The 12,738-nt window shown below is 41.5% G+C and overlaps 1 long non-coding RNA gene across 1 annotated transcript; it reads right to left on the bottom strand.

Annotated features, from left to right (window-relative positions):
• Positions 1 to 4,804: 4,804 nt before the first annotated feature.
• On the bottom strand, positions 4,805 to 10,856 carry LOC105486281 (uncharacterized). The gene is made up of 3 exons (XR_011620550.1): positions 9,983 to 10,856; positions 7,736 to 7,910; positions 4,805 to 4,968 (listed from the first exon to the last, which is right to left on the bottom strand). It is a non-coding gene; the product is annotated as an uncharacterized lncRNA (long non-coding RNA).
• Between the last annotated feature and the right edge of the window lie 1,882 nt (positions 10,857 to 12,738).

Below are 12,738 nucleotides of genomic sequence, written 5' to 3'. Positions count from 1 at the left end.
TCCCAGAAATCAAAACACACACACACATACACACACACACACACACACACACTCCAAAGCAATCCCACTAGCCAGGGATATGATGTTAGCAAAATACTTTGTTCTTTATCTTTTAAGTCCTCTTTAAGCATTCTCTTTACCAATATTTAGACTCAGAGTTGGAAATTTAAAAAAAAAAAAATCTGAAACCTCTACTTGATTTGGAATATCTTTTTCCTTGGAACTAGGCTGGCATGAAAGGAACAGGCCTCATGGAAAGCTGTGTTTTCTTTTGCTTCTCTTTGGGGAGCAATGGTTAAAAGCTGTGATGGCAGACATGAAAGTAAGTCCAGCTCTTTACAGTTGGCCTCCTTTGAAAGGCCTTTCCTTGACCCCTATTCCCCAGGAAAAAAAAAAAAAAGTTGCTAACAGGAACATCACAAGGTTCCATTGATGAAATGTGTTGAATCAAACCATGTATGATGACAACTAGTGGGTGGAAAAATTTTCCCCAAATCAGAACTGGGTATCTGCCCTCCACGTTACTTCACTGGATGCCAAAAGGTTATCTGTGAGGAACTAGGAAAGGAAGTATATTTGAAAACATCACTGGAACTTGTATATAACATCTTAAGGTGTTTGATCCTTTTATGAACTGTTGACAGCTTTTCGCCATTGAAGTCTATGTGAGAGTTGCCAGCCGAGTGAAAGAAGGAAGCAGGGCCAGAGTGCTTGACCAAGAAACCCCTAAGAGCTGGTTAGATCACAAGACATGAGATGACCAGGGAGAGGAAATGGCCCAGAATTCCATGAAATGCTCAGGCATCTGTATCAGCAGTTTCATCAGGACCTATTTTGACCACCCAAATGATTCTCTTTTGAGTTTCACTTCCAGTATCATCTTCATTCAAGGATCCATGCAAATGTTAATTCCCAGAGCACTCAGAGAAGCATGCAGTAGCTGAGGATTATTAATAATCACTACAGTGCACTAAATCAGTAACAGTACTGAATCAGGTCATCGTGCAACACACGTTTTGAATTTATTAATGGTCATGACAGTTACTTAGTTGGGATAGTAGTTCTGTTTAATTGGGACATATTTAGTGCTACTCAGGCCAGGTATCTTCCTCTTGCTACTGCCGGGTCTGTTTGTTCTTCATAAGTTTCTCAGTATTTCTGTGGAATGTGCCTGATGCCAGCTGGTCTCCTATGCCTTCCCATGCTGGGAAGTCTTCTGGGCTGTGGCTTCTGCCTGAGACACTATCATCGGTGTTAGATTAACAAGCCATGGCTTAGAAGTCCTTTGCTCAAAAATGAGTATATCAGGCTGAGTGTGGTGGCTCATGCCTACAATTCCAGTGTTATTGGATTCCAAGGCAAGGGAATTGCTTGAGGCCAGGAGTTCAAGACCAGCTTGGGCAACATAGTAAGACATCATCTCTGTAAAAAAATTAAATAAAAAAACTAGCCAGGCATGGTGACATGTGCCTGCAGTCTTAGCTTCTCAGGAGACTGAGGTGGGAGGATCACTTGAACCCAGGAGGTCAAGACTACAGTGAACTAGAATCATGCGACTGCACTCCAGACTGGATGACAGAGTGAGACCCTGTCTCAAAAATAAATAAATATACAAAATGAGTATATCATATGCATGTTTAATGCTGACTCTAGCATATAATGGATACTTATAAATTAATAATTATGCAACATTGTCTTCATTAGTATGGAGAAAGGAATCCTTTTCTAAACCCTCTCCATCCATTGCCCCTGCTGTTAATCTTGGGTTCTGTCTCATTTCTCACCTCATTCTCCATTTTTATAGCCACCTCACCTTTCCAACCCAGGCTTTGGATTTTCCCACAGCTCAGCATACAGCTCAGACTCTATAAATACACATCTCCCTCCTTAGCTCCTTCTAAAAACTGACCTTGTGCCCTCATGGTTGTCTGGGCTCCGTGTCCATTCGTGACCCATTATACATTAAGTGCCCACAGACACTGATGTAAACATAGACCTCTTTTTCACTGATGTCTCCTGACCACTCTTTTGATCACACGGTGGCCTTCTGCCTGTCACACTATATCATGGCAGGACGATTCCACTTGCGTCGTAAGTTCCTACAATCTTATGCGAGTCATTAGTTAAAAATGATATTGTAAAAGTCATACTGATGTTATAGACAGCCAAACAACAGCACAGAGTTTGTAAACAAGTTTTCTGAAGGATTATAGTACATCAGACGTTCACGATTTGGAGAAGGCGGTCATGAATTCTACATTTCCATACCCATGTTGCAACCACCTGACCACACTCAACAAGCATAGGAATTCTTACAAAAGCCTGATTTCCTTCCAAAATAATCTGCTTCAAAAAAAAACTTAATTATTTCTTTTGTTTCATTCAATAGGACTCAAATTATGTTTGTTTTTTAAAATAAGTTTGACTCATTTCCATATTAAATTGCTTGATCATTTCTTTTAAGTTAGTGAGGACTTTCTGTGCTTTGAAGTAGTTTTTGGCTTTCTTGTTTTCCTTTAGGGTATGACAAACTATTACATTGTCTGGAGAATTGGGGACTGGATCAGAGAGGCAGAACAAGTGGAGCTCAGGGACATGATTTCTAAATAACAATTCCCATGTGAATGCTCCTACAATATTTCCCTTTACTCATGTTTTTGTGTTGGTGTTTTTATTGTGGTCTGGACTGGGGCAAAAAATGAAATAGTAGATCCAGATGTGAAATACATCTTTTGAAACTGATGTAGGGGTGTGTGTGTGTGTGTGTGTGTGTGTGTGTGTGTGTGTGTGTGTGTAAAATCAAAGGGTACTTCTGTAGCTTAAAACTCTGAGATAAGAAAAGAAAGGGTGAGGTAGAGGGAAAATATTTTACTGCCAAACCCCATCCTTATGGATCTAACAGTCAAACAACTTCTTTCTGAAAGTACGTCTTCTCTATTACACAAATGATGACTTTGGCAGGTTTTCAGTTTTAAGATATTACATTGCAGATCTTAATTTATCTGGTTTAAGAGAGAGTGTGTCATGATCCCCTGAAAGCAAGAACTTTGGAGTCAACAGATCTGAGTTCAGACATGACATTAGCTATTGATCTTGAACAAGTAACTTTCCTTCCTGACTTTCAGTTTCTCTATAAAGCAGAAACAACAAAACCTGCTTCCAGGGTAATTGTGAGTATTCAACGAGATTATGTACATAGCACAGAGTGTGGGCCCACTTGGAATGTTCCATGCCTTGTAAGTAGGTGAAAAGTGTCCTCTAGCCCACCCTGTGCCCAGAGAGCCCCCAAAAGGCTGACTTGGCGACTGTCTCTGCCCTAGTGTGCAGTAGTGCCTGCTGCTGGGGAGGCTGCTGACCCCAGGCAGGACTTTATTGCAGCTTCCAGATTTAGCAGGACTTATTACAAAATATCTCAACACCAAATCATCTATATCCTTATATAATACCCTCTACTCCACGGATATTTAACTTTTTAGCATGTCAACAGACTGACTTAACCTCGTTGAGCAAGGTAGGCAGCCAATGCGTAGTCTTCTACTAAACCGCCATCTCCACGGTGGTAGGCATTGCATGTGTTCTGCTCACTCCTGTGTCTCCAGAATGTAGCATGGTTCCCTAAACCTCGTAGTCAGTCAAAAAATATTTTGTTGAGTGACTGAATTACCAAGTCTAATCACAACCTAAGAAGATGGCCTGACTTGATCTTTTAAAGAGCTGCCCTGTGAAAGAACGAGGAATTCTCTGGAAAATTCACTTCCCCGTTCTTTAACAGGATTCAAGAATAAGACTCTTAATGGCTTTACTGCCCCCAATATGACTGTTGCATTTTTCCCACCTAATGTAATTGGGTAGAATGGGGTTTCTATCTTCACTCTGAGGCAAGATATAGATTGCAACCTTGTTAAATTTGTACCTTTTTTGCCAACCCAAACATCACTATTTACTGCCTCCTGTTTACTAAGGATAAGAACAGTACAAGTAGACTTCAGATGAAACAAACCCTACAGTGGTCACCATCAGAGAACATTTAGTAAAATACTTAGGATGAAGGGATCAGTAGTGAGGAACACTGGGGACTCTTGGAACCTTTTCTATCCTGCACAAGAGAATCACATCAGAGGGCACTGGCAAGAATTGATATGTTAAAAAAAAGTTCCCTACCAGCCAGGATGGGTGTAACTGAGTCAGAGGCCAGAAGAGCCGGAGGAAAAGGAAGGAAGCAGGGTGTGTTAGCCACATGACTAAAGTGATAGGGCATATGGTTCTTAAGCAGGAAAAGACGTGTAGGCTGGACAAAAATGTAAACATTGGTGGTGTGTGGAGTATTCAGGAGGGCTGGAAATAAAAAGCTTTGTGAGTCTGCTGAAAAGAAAGTGTGGCTTTGATGTGGAGCACATTTTCAACTATAGCAGGATTGCCATCTCTTGTGGTTGCCAAAATAATATGTAAAGGAAAAAATAGGAGGTTGTTCTTTGCTTAGGGGTGGCCTGTAGGAGGAAGAATCACAAGCATTTTCAAGTTGAAGAAGGCACCATTAAGACACTTTAATGAAACCAGTAAGTCCAGTCAGTAGCCATCAAGTGCTGCCAGACCATTTCAGCAACTACCAGACCTTCAGTTTGATGACTGGCAGCCTCTGCAGCAGCAGATACAGCTGAGGAGTCTGGGAGATGCCACTCTCCAGTTGAAACAAGGACTGCTGGGTGGACTTCCTTAAGCCGCCCTTCCTTATCCTCAACCTGGATCTCATACTGGGTCTTCAAGCCTCAGAGGAAGGATGGATAGTCAGCCCTCTTAGAGCTGATTATCCCTAGGGGGAATGTGGGAAGAAGCATGATTGTGCAGTTAGAAAGTACCTTGGCCAGTGGGAAGTTCTTTTAGGGCTCACTTCACATCTGCCTGAGCAGAAACACAGTCAGCCCTCCATCAGTCCTCCCAGTCCCTGGATCTGCATCTGGATTCAACCAACTGTGGATTGAAAATATATGGGGGGAACAAAAGCAATAAAAATTAACAATACACCAATAAAAAGCAACAGAAGTTAAAAAAAATACAGTGTAACAACTATTTATAGAACGTTTGTATCGTATTAGGTATTATAAGTAATCTAGAGATGATTTACATACCTCTAGGAGGAGGTATGTAGGTTATATGCAAATACTGTGCCATTTTCTATGAGGGGCTTAAGCATCTGCAGTTTTGAGTATTGGCAGGAGGTCCTGGAACCAATCCCCCACCAATACCAAGGGATGACTGTATATTCAGGCCATATGAACAAGGGAAGAAAACCCAGTAGTGGGATTCAGGGAGCATGAATGTTATTGCAGCTCACTTATTGACTAGCTTTGTGACCTTGGACCGGTCATTAGACCTTTCTGCACCGCAGTTTCTACACTCAGAGGGTAGAACCAGATAGTCATCAAGACCCTTTCATTTCAGACCACCATGGTTCTGTGATTTACAGCAAGATCGTAAGCTAGGTTCCATTCTTCCTTCTCTATATAAACTTGGGCAAGTTTTTATTCCACCCAGTCCCTCAGTTTTCCCATCTGTAAAACTGAGTTAATCATACTAATTTTACAATATTTTGAAAACTTACAGATGAAAGGTATTAGGCAAATGCTGGTTATCATCAAAGCCTTAAAGGTAATTTTAGTAACAACTTTTCAATATTTCATTGAATCCCTGGTAATTTTCACTCAAATAATTATTTGTTTTTTTCTTGCCACAATTTTGACCTGCTCACTCAAATCTGTTCTGGTCAATTTGGGTTGGTGTGCTTGTCCTTTTCACCTCCTCTTGAAAACCCCTCTCACAGTGACCATTTTCTGCGTTGGAGCTCATGGAGCAGGAGTTTGAGTCAGAAGCTGACATTTTAGAGACATAGCTTCTAGCACTGGCTCTGCCATTAATAGCCTGATTGCTGGGAGGCTGAGGCAGGTGAATCACCTGAGGTCAGGAGTTCAAGACCAGCCTGGCCAACATAGTGAAACCCCATTGCTACTAAAAATATAAAAATTAGCCAAGCGTGGTGGCGCACAGCTGTAGTCCCAGCTATTCAGGAGGCTGAGGCAGGAGAATCACTTGAACCCAGGAGGTGGAGGTTACAGTGAGCTGAGATCACACCACTGCACTCCAGCCCAGGTGACAGAGTGAGACTCCATCTCAAAAAAAAAAAAAAAAAAAAAGCCTGTATGACCCTGAGCAAGTCATGTCATCTGTTTGAGACTTTGTATCTTGGTCTTCAAAAGACAAGGTTAGGCCAGATCATTTCAGTGGTACCATTTGGCAACAAAATATGACTTTAGAAAAGTGTCCAAATGCTTGAGGCAATGCGGAAAAGAATGAGGTACAAATAATTTATATGAAAAGAATGAGGTACAAATAATTTATATGGAGTGCTCAATCCTATAAACCTGTCAGAGTTGAATTTACAGTGACCAAAATTGTGGTGCTTAGAATAACTTACCACGCAGTCCTTTGTATGGCAGCATTAAAGCTTTCATTCTCAAAATACTAGTGTGCTGCAGTGATAATTATATTTGTGTAAATCAAATCCCAACTATGAGGCTACAAACTGTTCTTACTGTGGAAATGGTAAGAGAAGAAGGGATGGGATTTATACGTGTCATCTTGCAGTTTGGATTCAGGTGTACCTATATTTAAAGCAAATAAGTTGCACTTAAAATGGAAAACAATCTTGTTTATCTTTGCATGTCTGTGGTGGAGAGCAGCTGTAGTTGGTTTTCTTTCCCAGGAGCCATCTCTCCCCATCTGAGGAGTTGGTCAGTGCCTTCAGCCACTCACTGGCTTTTGTGTCTTTCATAAGTTCTGCCATGCACCAAACACGGGCTTGGCGGTTTCCTTTGGGTTTTCTAGAGTTGTTCTTACTAGTGAGACAGAAAGACCTCTCTTCCCAGCCTACATTTTCAGCCGTAGATTGAAGTTTTTGTATGGGATTTTCTTCCCTTGCCATTAAACAAAATGTCCCAATCTATATGTTTTCTCTACTTGCTGAACTACTCCCCCAAAACATGCACCCCGAGTTTCCCCACAGTAGGGAGCTCTGGGCTGTATCTGTGCCTTCACTCAGAATGCGCTACTCAGGAATCTCTCCAGGGTTGGCCAGAAAATCTCCATGACGCCAGATCAAGGTTTCCAGAGCTGTCAACCACTGTTGCTCCCTCCTCTTCCTGCTCGCTTGCAAATGACACCAGTAAAAGGGTCTATCACCACTAGTAGTAGATCCTAGTGTCAAATCCTACATGACAGAGGACATTCCCAATCCCTGGATTTCACTCTAGAAGTTCTATACACTTAGTAACTCATCTGATATTTTCTTCTTGCTTAATTTGTCTTTTGGAAAATCAAGACACTGAAGAAGGTCTGAGCCACTCTTGTAGAAGAAGTGTATTTGGTTCATGATTTAACGTATCCATCTCTTAAAACTCAGTTCTCGGAAGTTGAAATCACCATGTTTTATAGCACTGATGTAAGTCTATCGTTTGATTGTACTACCTCAAAAGCAAAAGGCCTGAGGATCTGGTGACTTTTTAAACTGCTGGAATCATAAAAACTATTTTTTGTTAAATTGACTGAATTGAAATACAGAATATTAGCAGTTTAGAGGAAGGTGGAGAATTACATTGGTTAGGACAACTATATCGGTTACAACTTTTGGTTGTGACAGAGACTCCAAACAAAAAGGACTTAAGCAAAGAGATGTTTTACTCACATCACAGAAAGGCAACCACAGAGCTCACTTCAGCATCATCCGGATCCAGGAATGTGAACACCGTCAGGAATCCATCTGCTCCTTCCCTCCTCTCATCTTGGCCTCTGCCTCAGGCCAGGCTTCCTGCTTAACAGCTCTTGCTCATTTTGGGTAACACGAGGACACATCCTTATGGCTAGAGTTCCAAAGGAAGAAGATAAACATCCCTGCCACCTTCTGGATGAAAAACCCCAGATCCAGCCCTACTTGGGCTACATGCTCACCACTGGCTTGTCCCTGTGGCCAAGTAAATGGAATAGTCAGAGTGGCTGCCTTACCAGAATGACACGTGCATAGTGGTTGTTAGGGTGGTGGGGAAAGAAGAGCAGTTTGCCAAAACAAGAGTGGGGGCAGGTGCTGTTACCAACAGAAGAAGGAAGGGGTTGGGCAGTCCTAAACAGGAGTTATACAGAGAAACAAGAGTGGAACTTACTCTGACCTTGCTGTGAATTATAGAATCATGGAACTTTGAAATATAAGGATGTGTAGTAGTTATCTAGCTCTACCCTTTACATGTGGAAACTGAGGTACAGAAAGTTCTAATGATCCTCCTGAGATTACAAACCACAGATATCACATAGATATGGGTCAAGGACTGTTTGCAGTGATCCTTTACAGCTTGAATTTAACTTCTGGCTCAATTTTTCATCTGAAACGCATACTGGGTAGATTTGAGTTTCTGTCCATTTCCAGTGTGGCACAGGATAAAGGAGACAATATGGCAATTCGTGTCTACCGGACATTTGTCCACTTACCTCATCTGCAGACAGATTGCTATTGTCTGGCAGTGGAAATTAATTAGCTAATAAAACTCTCAGGAACTTGAATTCAAAAACAGAATAGAAATATGGGCTGGACTCTGTGGCTCATGCCTAGCACTCTGGGAGACCGAGGCAGGATTGCTTGGGGTCAGGAGTTCAAGACCAGCCTGGGCAACATACAAAGACCTTGTCTTTACTTAATTAAAAAAAAAAAAAAAAAAGAAGATGGGCATAGTAGTGCACACCTATAGTCCCAGTTACTAGGGAGGCTGAGGCAGAAGGATCACTTGAGCATGCGAGGTTGAGGCTGCAGTGAGCCAAGATCATGCCTGGGTGACAGAGTGAGACCCTGTCTCAGTCAATCAATCAATCAATCAATGTAGGTTAATCACATAGAGGACATAAGCTGAAGTATTTAAATTATGTAATAATAAAAAAAACACTCTATTAACCCCGTCATTACTTCAGTAATTTCAGATTTGCTTCTAAGTTATCCTTTGTGAGAGAATTGAAAGTCAAATGTCCCTAGTAAATAAGTAAGCTTACAAATTGTTACAAGATTAGTTCTAACCTATGGAATCTGTCTTCATGACTTGGTTATATATCATTTATTTGATGTTTTTCAAATAAGTTGAAATGCTGAATACCTCTGGCTTGGAGATCTCAGATGTTTCACATGGTATACCAGAAATTCAGACTTGTTATTGGAATATTTTGAGACAAACAGAACTGAGGTTAAATTCTAGATCTCTCACATATTAATTCTGTGACCCTGGGCGATATCGCCATGTTCTCATCTATAATACGGACATAAGAGCTATCTGTTAGGATCAATGGAGGACTCAATTAGATTAGATATGAAAAAGTAACTTCCAAGCATGACACCTTGATAAATGTTAGTTTCTTCCTCCTTTCTCCTAATCAGGACAAAAAAGCCATTAGTTAAGTAAAGAATATGTTTGGAAAAAATTTTCTCTCAAATCAGGTATTAGCTGAAGTTTGAACTAATGCATGGAGACAACACCTAATGTCTTGTATGGAGACAGCAAACTATAATCTTAAAAGGTATTTGATACTCTTTAATAGTGTGCTGCATTTGCTCCAAATAGATCAACTATAAAGTTATGAAATAATAATAGAGGGATAATATGCAATATCTAAAAACACTTAGAAAAGTAAGAAGTATGGGCAAATGTAGTTGATGATGATTATTATTGAAGATGTTAGTACTGGTAAAAGGAAAAACAGTCAAGTAGGAATAAGGTAAAGCAGGTTTCAAGCTGTAAATTATCCCGACTCCATAGGCAGGAAAACAGCAGGTGAAATGTACATAATGTGATGAATTGGAATGGGTAATCATCCTACTCATAACCATTGGTCAGGGTAACCTCCTGAGTCTGTCTTTGCTGAAGTGATTGTGATGATAATAAAATGTTCTTTGAGGTACCTGAGGAGCACTCGGGTAAGGCTGTTGGGTTGGCAGATAGAAACAGGCCTGCAGAGTGCAGAAGAGCCTGGTCTAGGCCAAAGATCAAGGTTCAGGCATCATCAGCTATAGTGGTGAATGGACACCATCCTTGAAGACAGTCACTGCACACCCCTCTCTTGGGATTGCAGGCAGCGTCATAAAGCTGAAAACAACTGCTGTTGATTACTGCGCAGGCTGGAGAAGGTCTCCACATCTGCAGAACGGATTGTAAACACATCCTTTTACATCCTGAAAGGCAGGAACAAATAGGGGGCAATGCTAGACCCCTTGTCCTCTAGTCCGAAGTCAAACGGTAGTTCACGAAAAAGGAAAGCTTTACATCTTAGGTTAGGGTGGCAGGAAAAGAAAAGATCATCTTGAACACTAAATGGATATCAAATATAGGAAGGCTGTTTATAATAGTCACAGGGATTATGTTGGGGAAATGAGGAAGGAGAGAAGTACAGAGAGTGAGGAATGTGTGGCTTCTTCCAGAGAGAGGTGGTGCCCCCACTTCACTTATTGATTCTGCTTACTTACCACTTGTATTTGATCATTCAGAGAGCAGAGATTTCATCTGAATTGGGCTGCCCTCACCTTTTAGTGCCATGTTACTTGAAGCAGTTAATATGTTTATGAATAATGTCTCATGATGGCCTTTTAAGTCACATTCCAGGCCCCCTACATCACCTCGATAATCACACACCTGCTGGTGTGACTCACGCAGCATGCACCCTCTCCGACGTTGTCAGAGGCTTCTCTTCAAACAGACTCCATGGCCATCTGCCTCTGCGCTGATATCATGGTGCCATAAAACATGGTGGTGTCTGAAGCTCCTGCTCCCCTCCCCACCTACTACCCAGCAGAGTCTCTGCAGCTTCCAGGACTGTCTGGCAGGTGCTCCACCTTCACACAGTTGGCCCAACCTGTGGCTGAGGAGGGCAAGGGCTTGGCTGGAGTCAGTGAAGTCAGTGCCCCTGCCTTGGCTTCAGTGCCTGGTTTAGAAGTTTTATTACACAGGAATGGTGTGGCTCAGGGGTTTGGGAAAGGGATGGTAAAGGGTGCCTCAGGGTATCGTGCTGAACTTCGGTGTCTGCCCACTTCGACCAAAGTCCAGCCCTGCTGGGTAATAGCTGGATATTATTAGCAGTTGCAGGAGACTAGGTAAAGAAGGGATTGTGAAATAAAACTGGAGGCTCCATGCACATCCTGGTGAACAAGTGTCTTTCTATGTCTAATAATACTCTCACACATGTCAGGCGCAACAAAGAAGCCAAAAATAAAATTGCGTTGGAAACCATAGTTCCTTTTTCCCAGGGTAGAGGCCACATTGTAGGAAGAAAATGTGACAGCTCCTAGTGAAACAAACAAACTTACTTAATGCAGGTTCACATTGATTACAGTTAGATGAGTCCTGTAAATCACTGAGTAAGTAAATTTTAATAAACTACTGCTGGAATATAAATTGCCTGATGAGATTCCTAGTTTCAAAGTACTACTTTGGTATTTTTGCCAAACTCGATAAATCCCTAATTTGCTCATGTTAAATCACAGAAGGTTCTGAAAACCACACTTTCCCTGATGCTCTTTCATCTTGGCATCTACATATACCTGTCCTGGACACAGCGGGTTATCCAAGAGGCTTTCTTTCACCATGTCCCTGCATCAGTGATGTCCATTTCTGATTTACTTTTGTGAAAGATGGAATGCTGCATCTGATCCATTATGTACTATTCTCAGGCAAATTCTAATGATAACGACCTAAAACGTGTATATGCATATTTCTTGTAGTCCTAGGCTAAGTCTATTAAACTATTGATATTGTTGTTTTAGTGCTTTTCATGATGTATCAGAAATTTCACTGTTTTCACAATCTTCTTTGCTCTGCAAATACCCCTTTTACTCAGAGGTAATTACAATGTACAAAAAAGAATATATTTTAAATACCAATAGTAGTTATTTCTGGATTAAGCTGGAGATTACAGATAACTTTTATTTTCTTTTGTCTTTCTGTATGTGCTAAAAATTTCCACAATAAAAATAGCTTATATTTGTTAATTGTTTTCTCTAGGCCAAGTTCAGTGATAAGTTTTTAATGTTCGTTATTCGCCAGGCACGGTGGCTCACGCCTGTAATCCCAGTATTTTGGGACGCCGAGGCGAGCGGATCACAAGGTCAGGAGATCGAGACCACGGTGAAACCCTGTCTCTACTAAAAATACAAAAAATTAGCCGGGCGCGGTGGTGGGCGCCTGTAGTCCCAGCTACGCAGAAGGCTGAGGCAGGAGAATGGCGTGAACCCGGGAGGCAAAGTTTGCAGTGAGCCGAGATACCGCCACTGCACTCTAGCCTGGGCGACACAGGGAGACTCCGTCTCAAAAAAAAAAGAAAAAAAAAGTTCATTATTACATAATATCTTCACAATAGCCCCATAAGAGAGGTCCTATTATTATCTTCACTTTACACTTTTTAAAAAAATCTTTTTTTCCTTTTTGTGGAGAATGGGATCTCGCTATGTTGCCCAGGCATGTCTGGAACTCCTGGGCTCAAGTGATCCTCCTGCCTCTGTCTCCGGAAGTGCTGGGATTATAGGTTTGAGCCACCATGCTCAGCCATCCTCACTTTCCACATGAAGTTGAAAGAATTTAAATAAATTTGCCCAAACTCGTAAGTGGTGGGTCCAGAATTCAAACCCATGTATATCTGATTCAAAACTTAGGTTATTGGCTGGGTGTG

Source organism: Macaca nemestrina, chromosome 3 (assembly GCF_043159975.1).
Source record: "Macaca nemestrina isolate mMacNem1 chromosome 3, mMacNem.hap1, whole genome shotgun sequence".
Taxonomy (NCBI): domain Eukaryota; kingdom Metazoa; phylum Chordata; class Mammalia; order Primates; family Cercopithecidae; genus Macaca; species Macaca nemestrina.
This window is presented reverse-complemented; position numbering and strand designations above follow the sequence as displayed.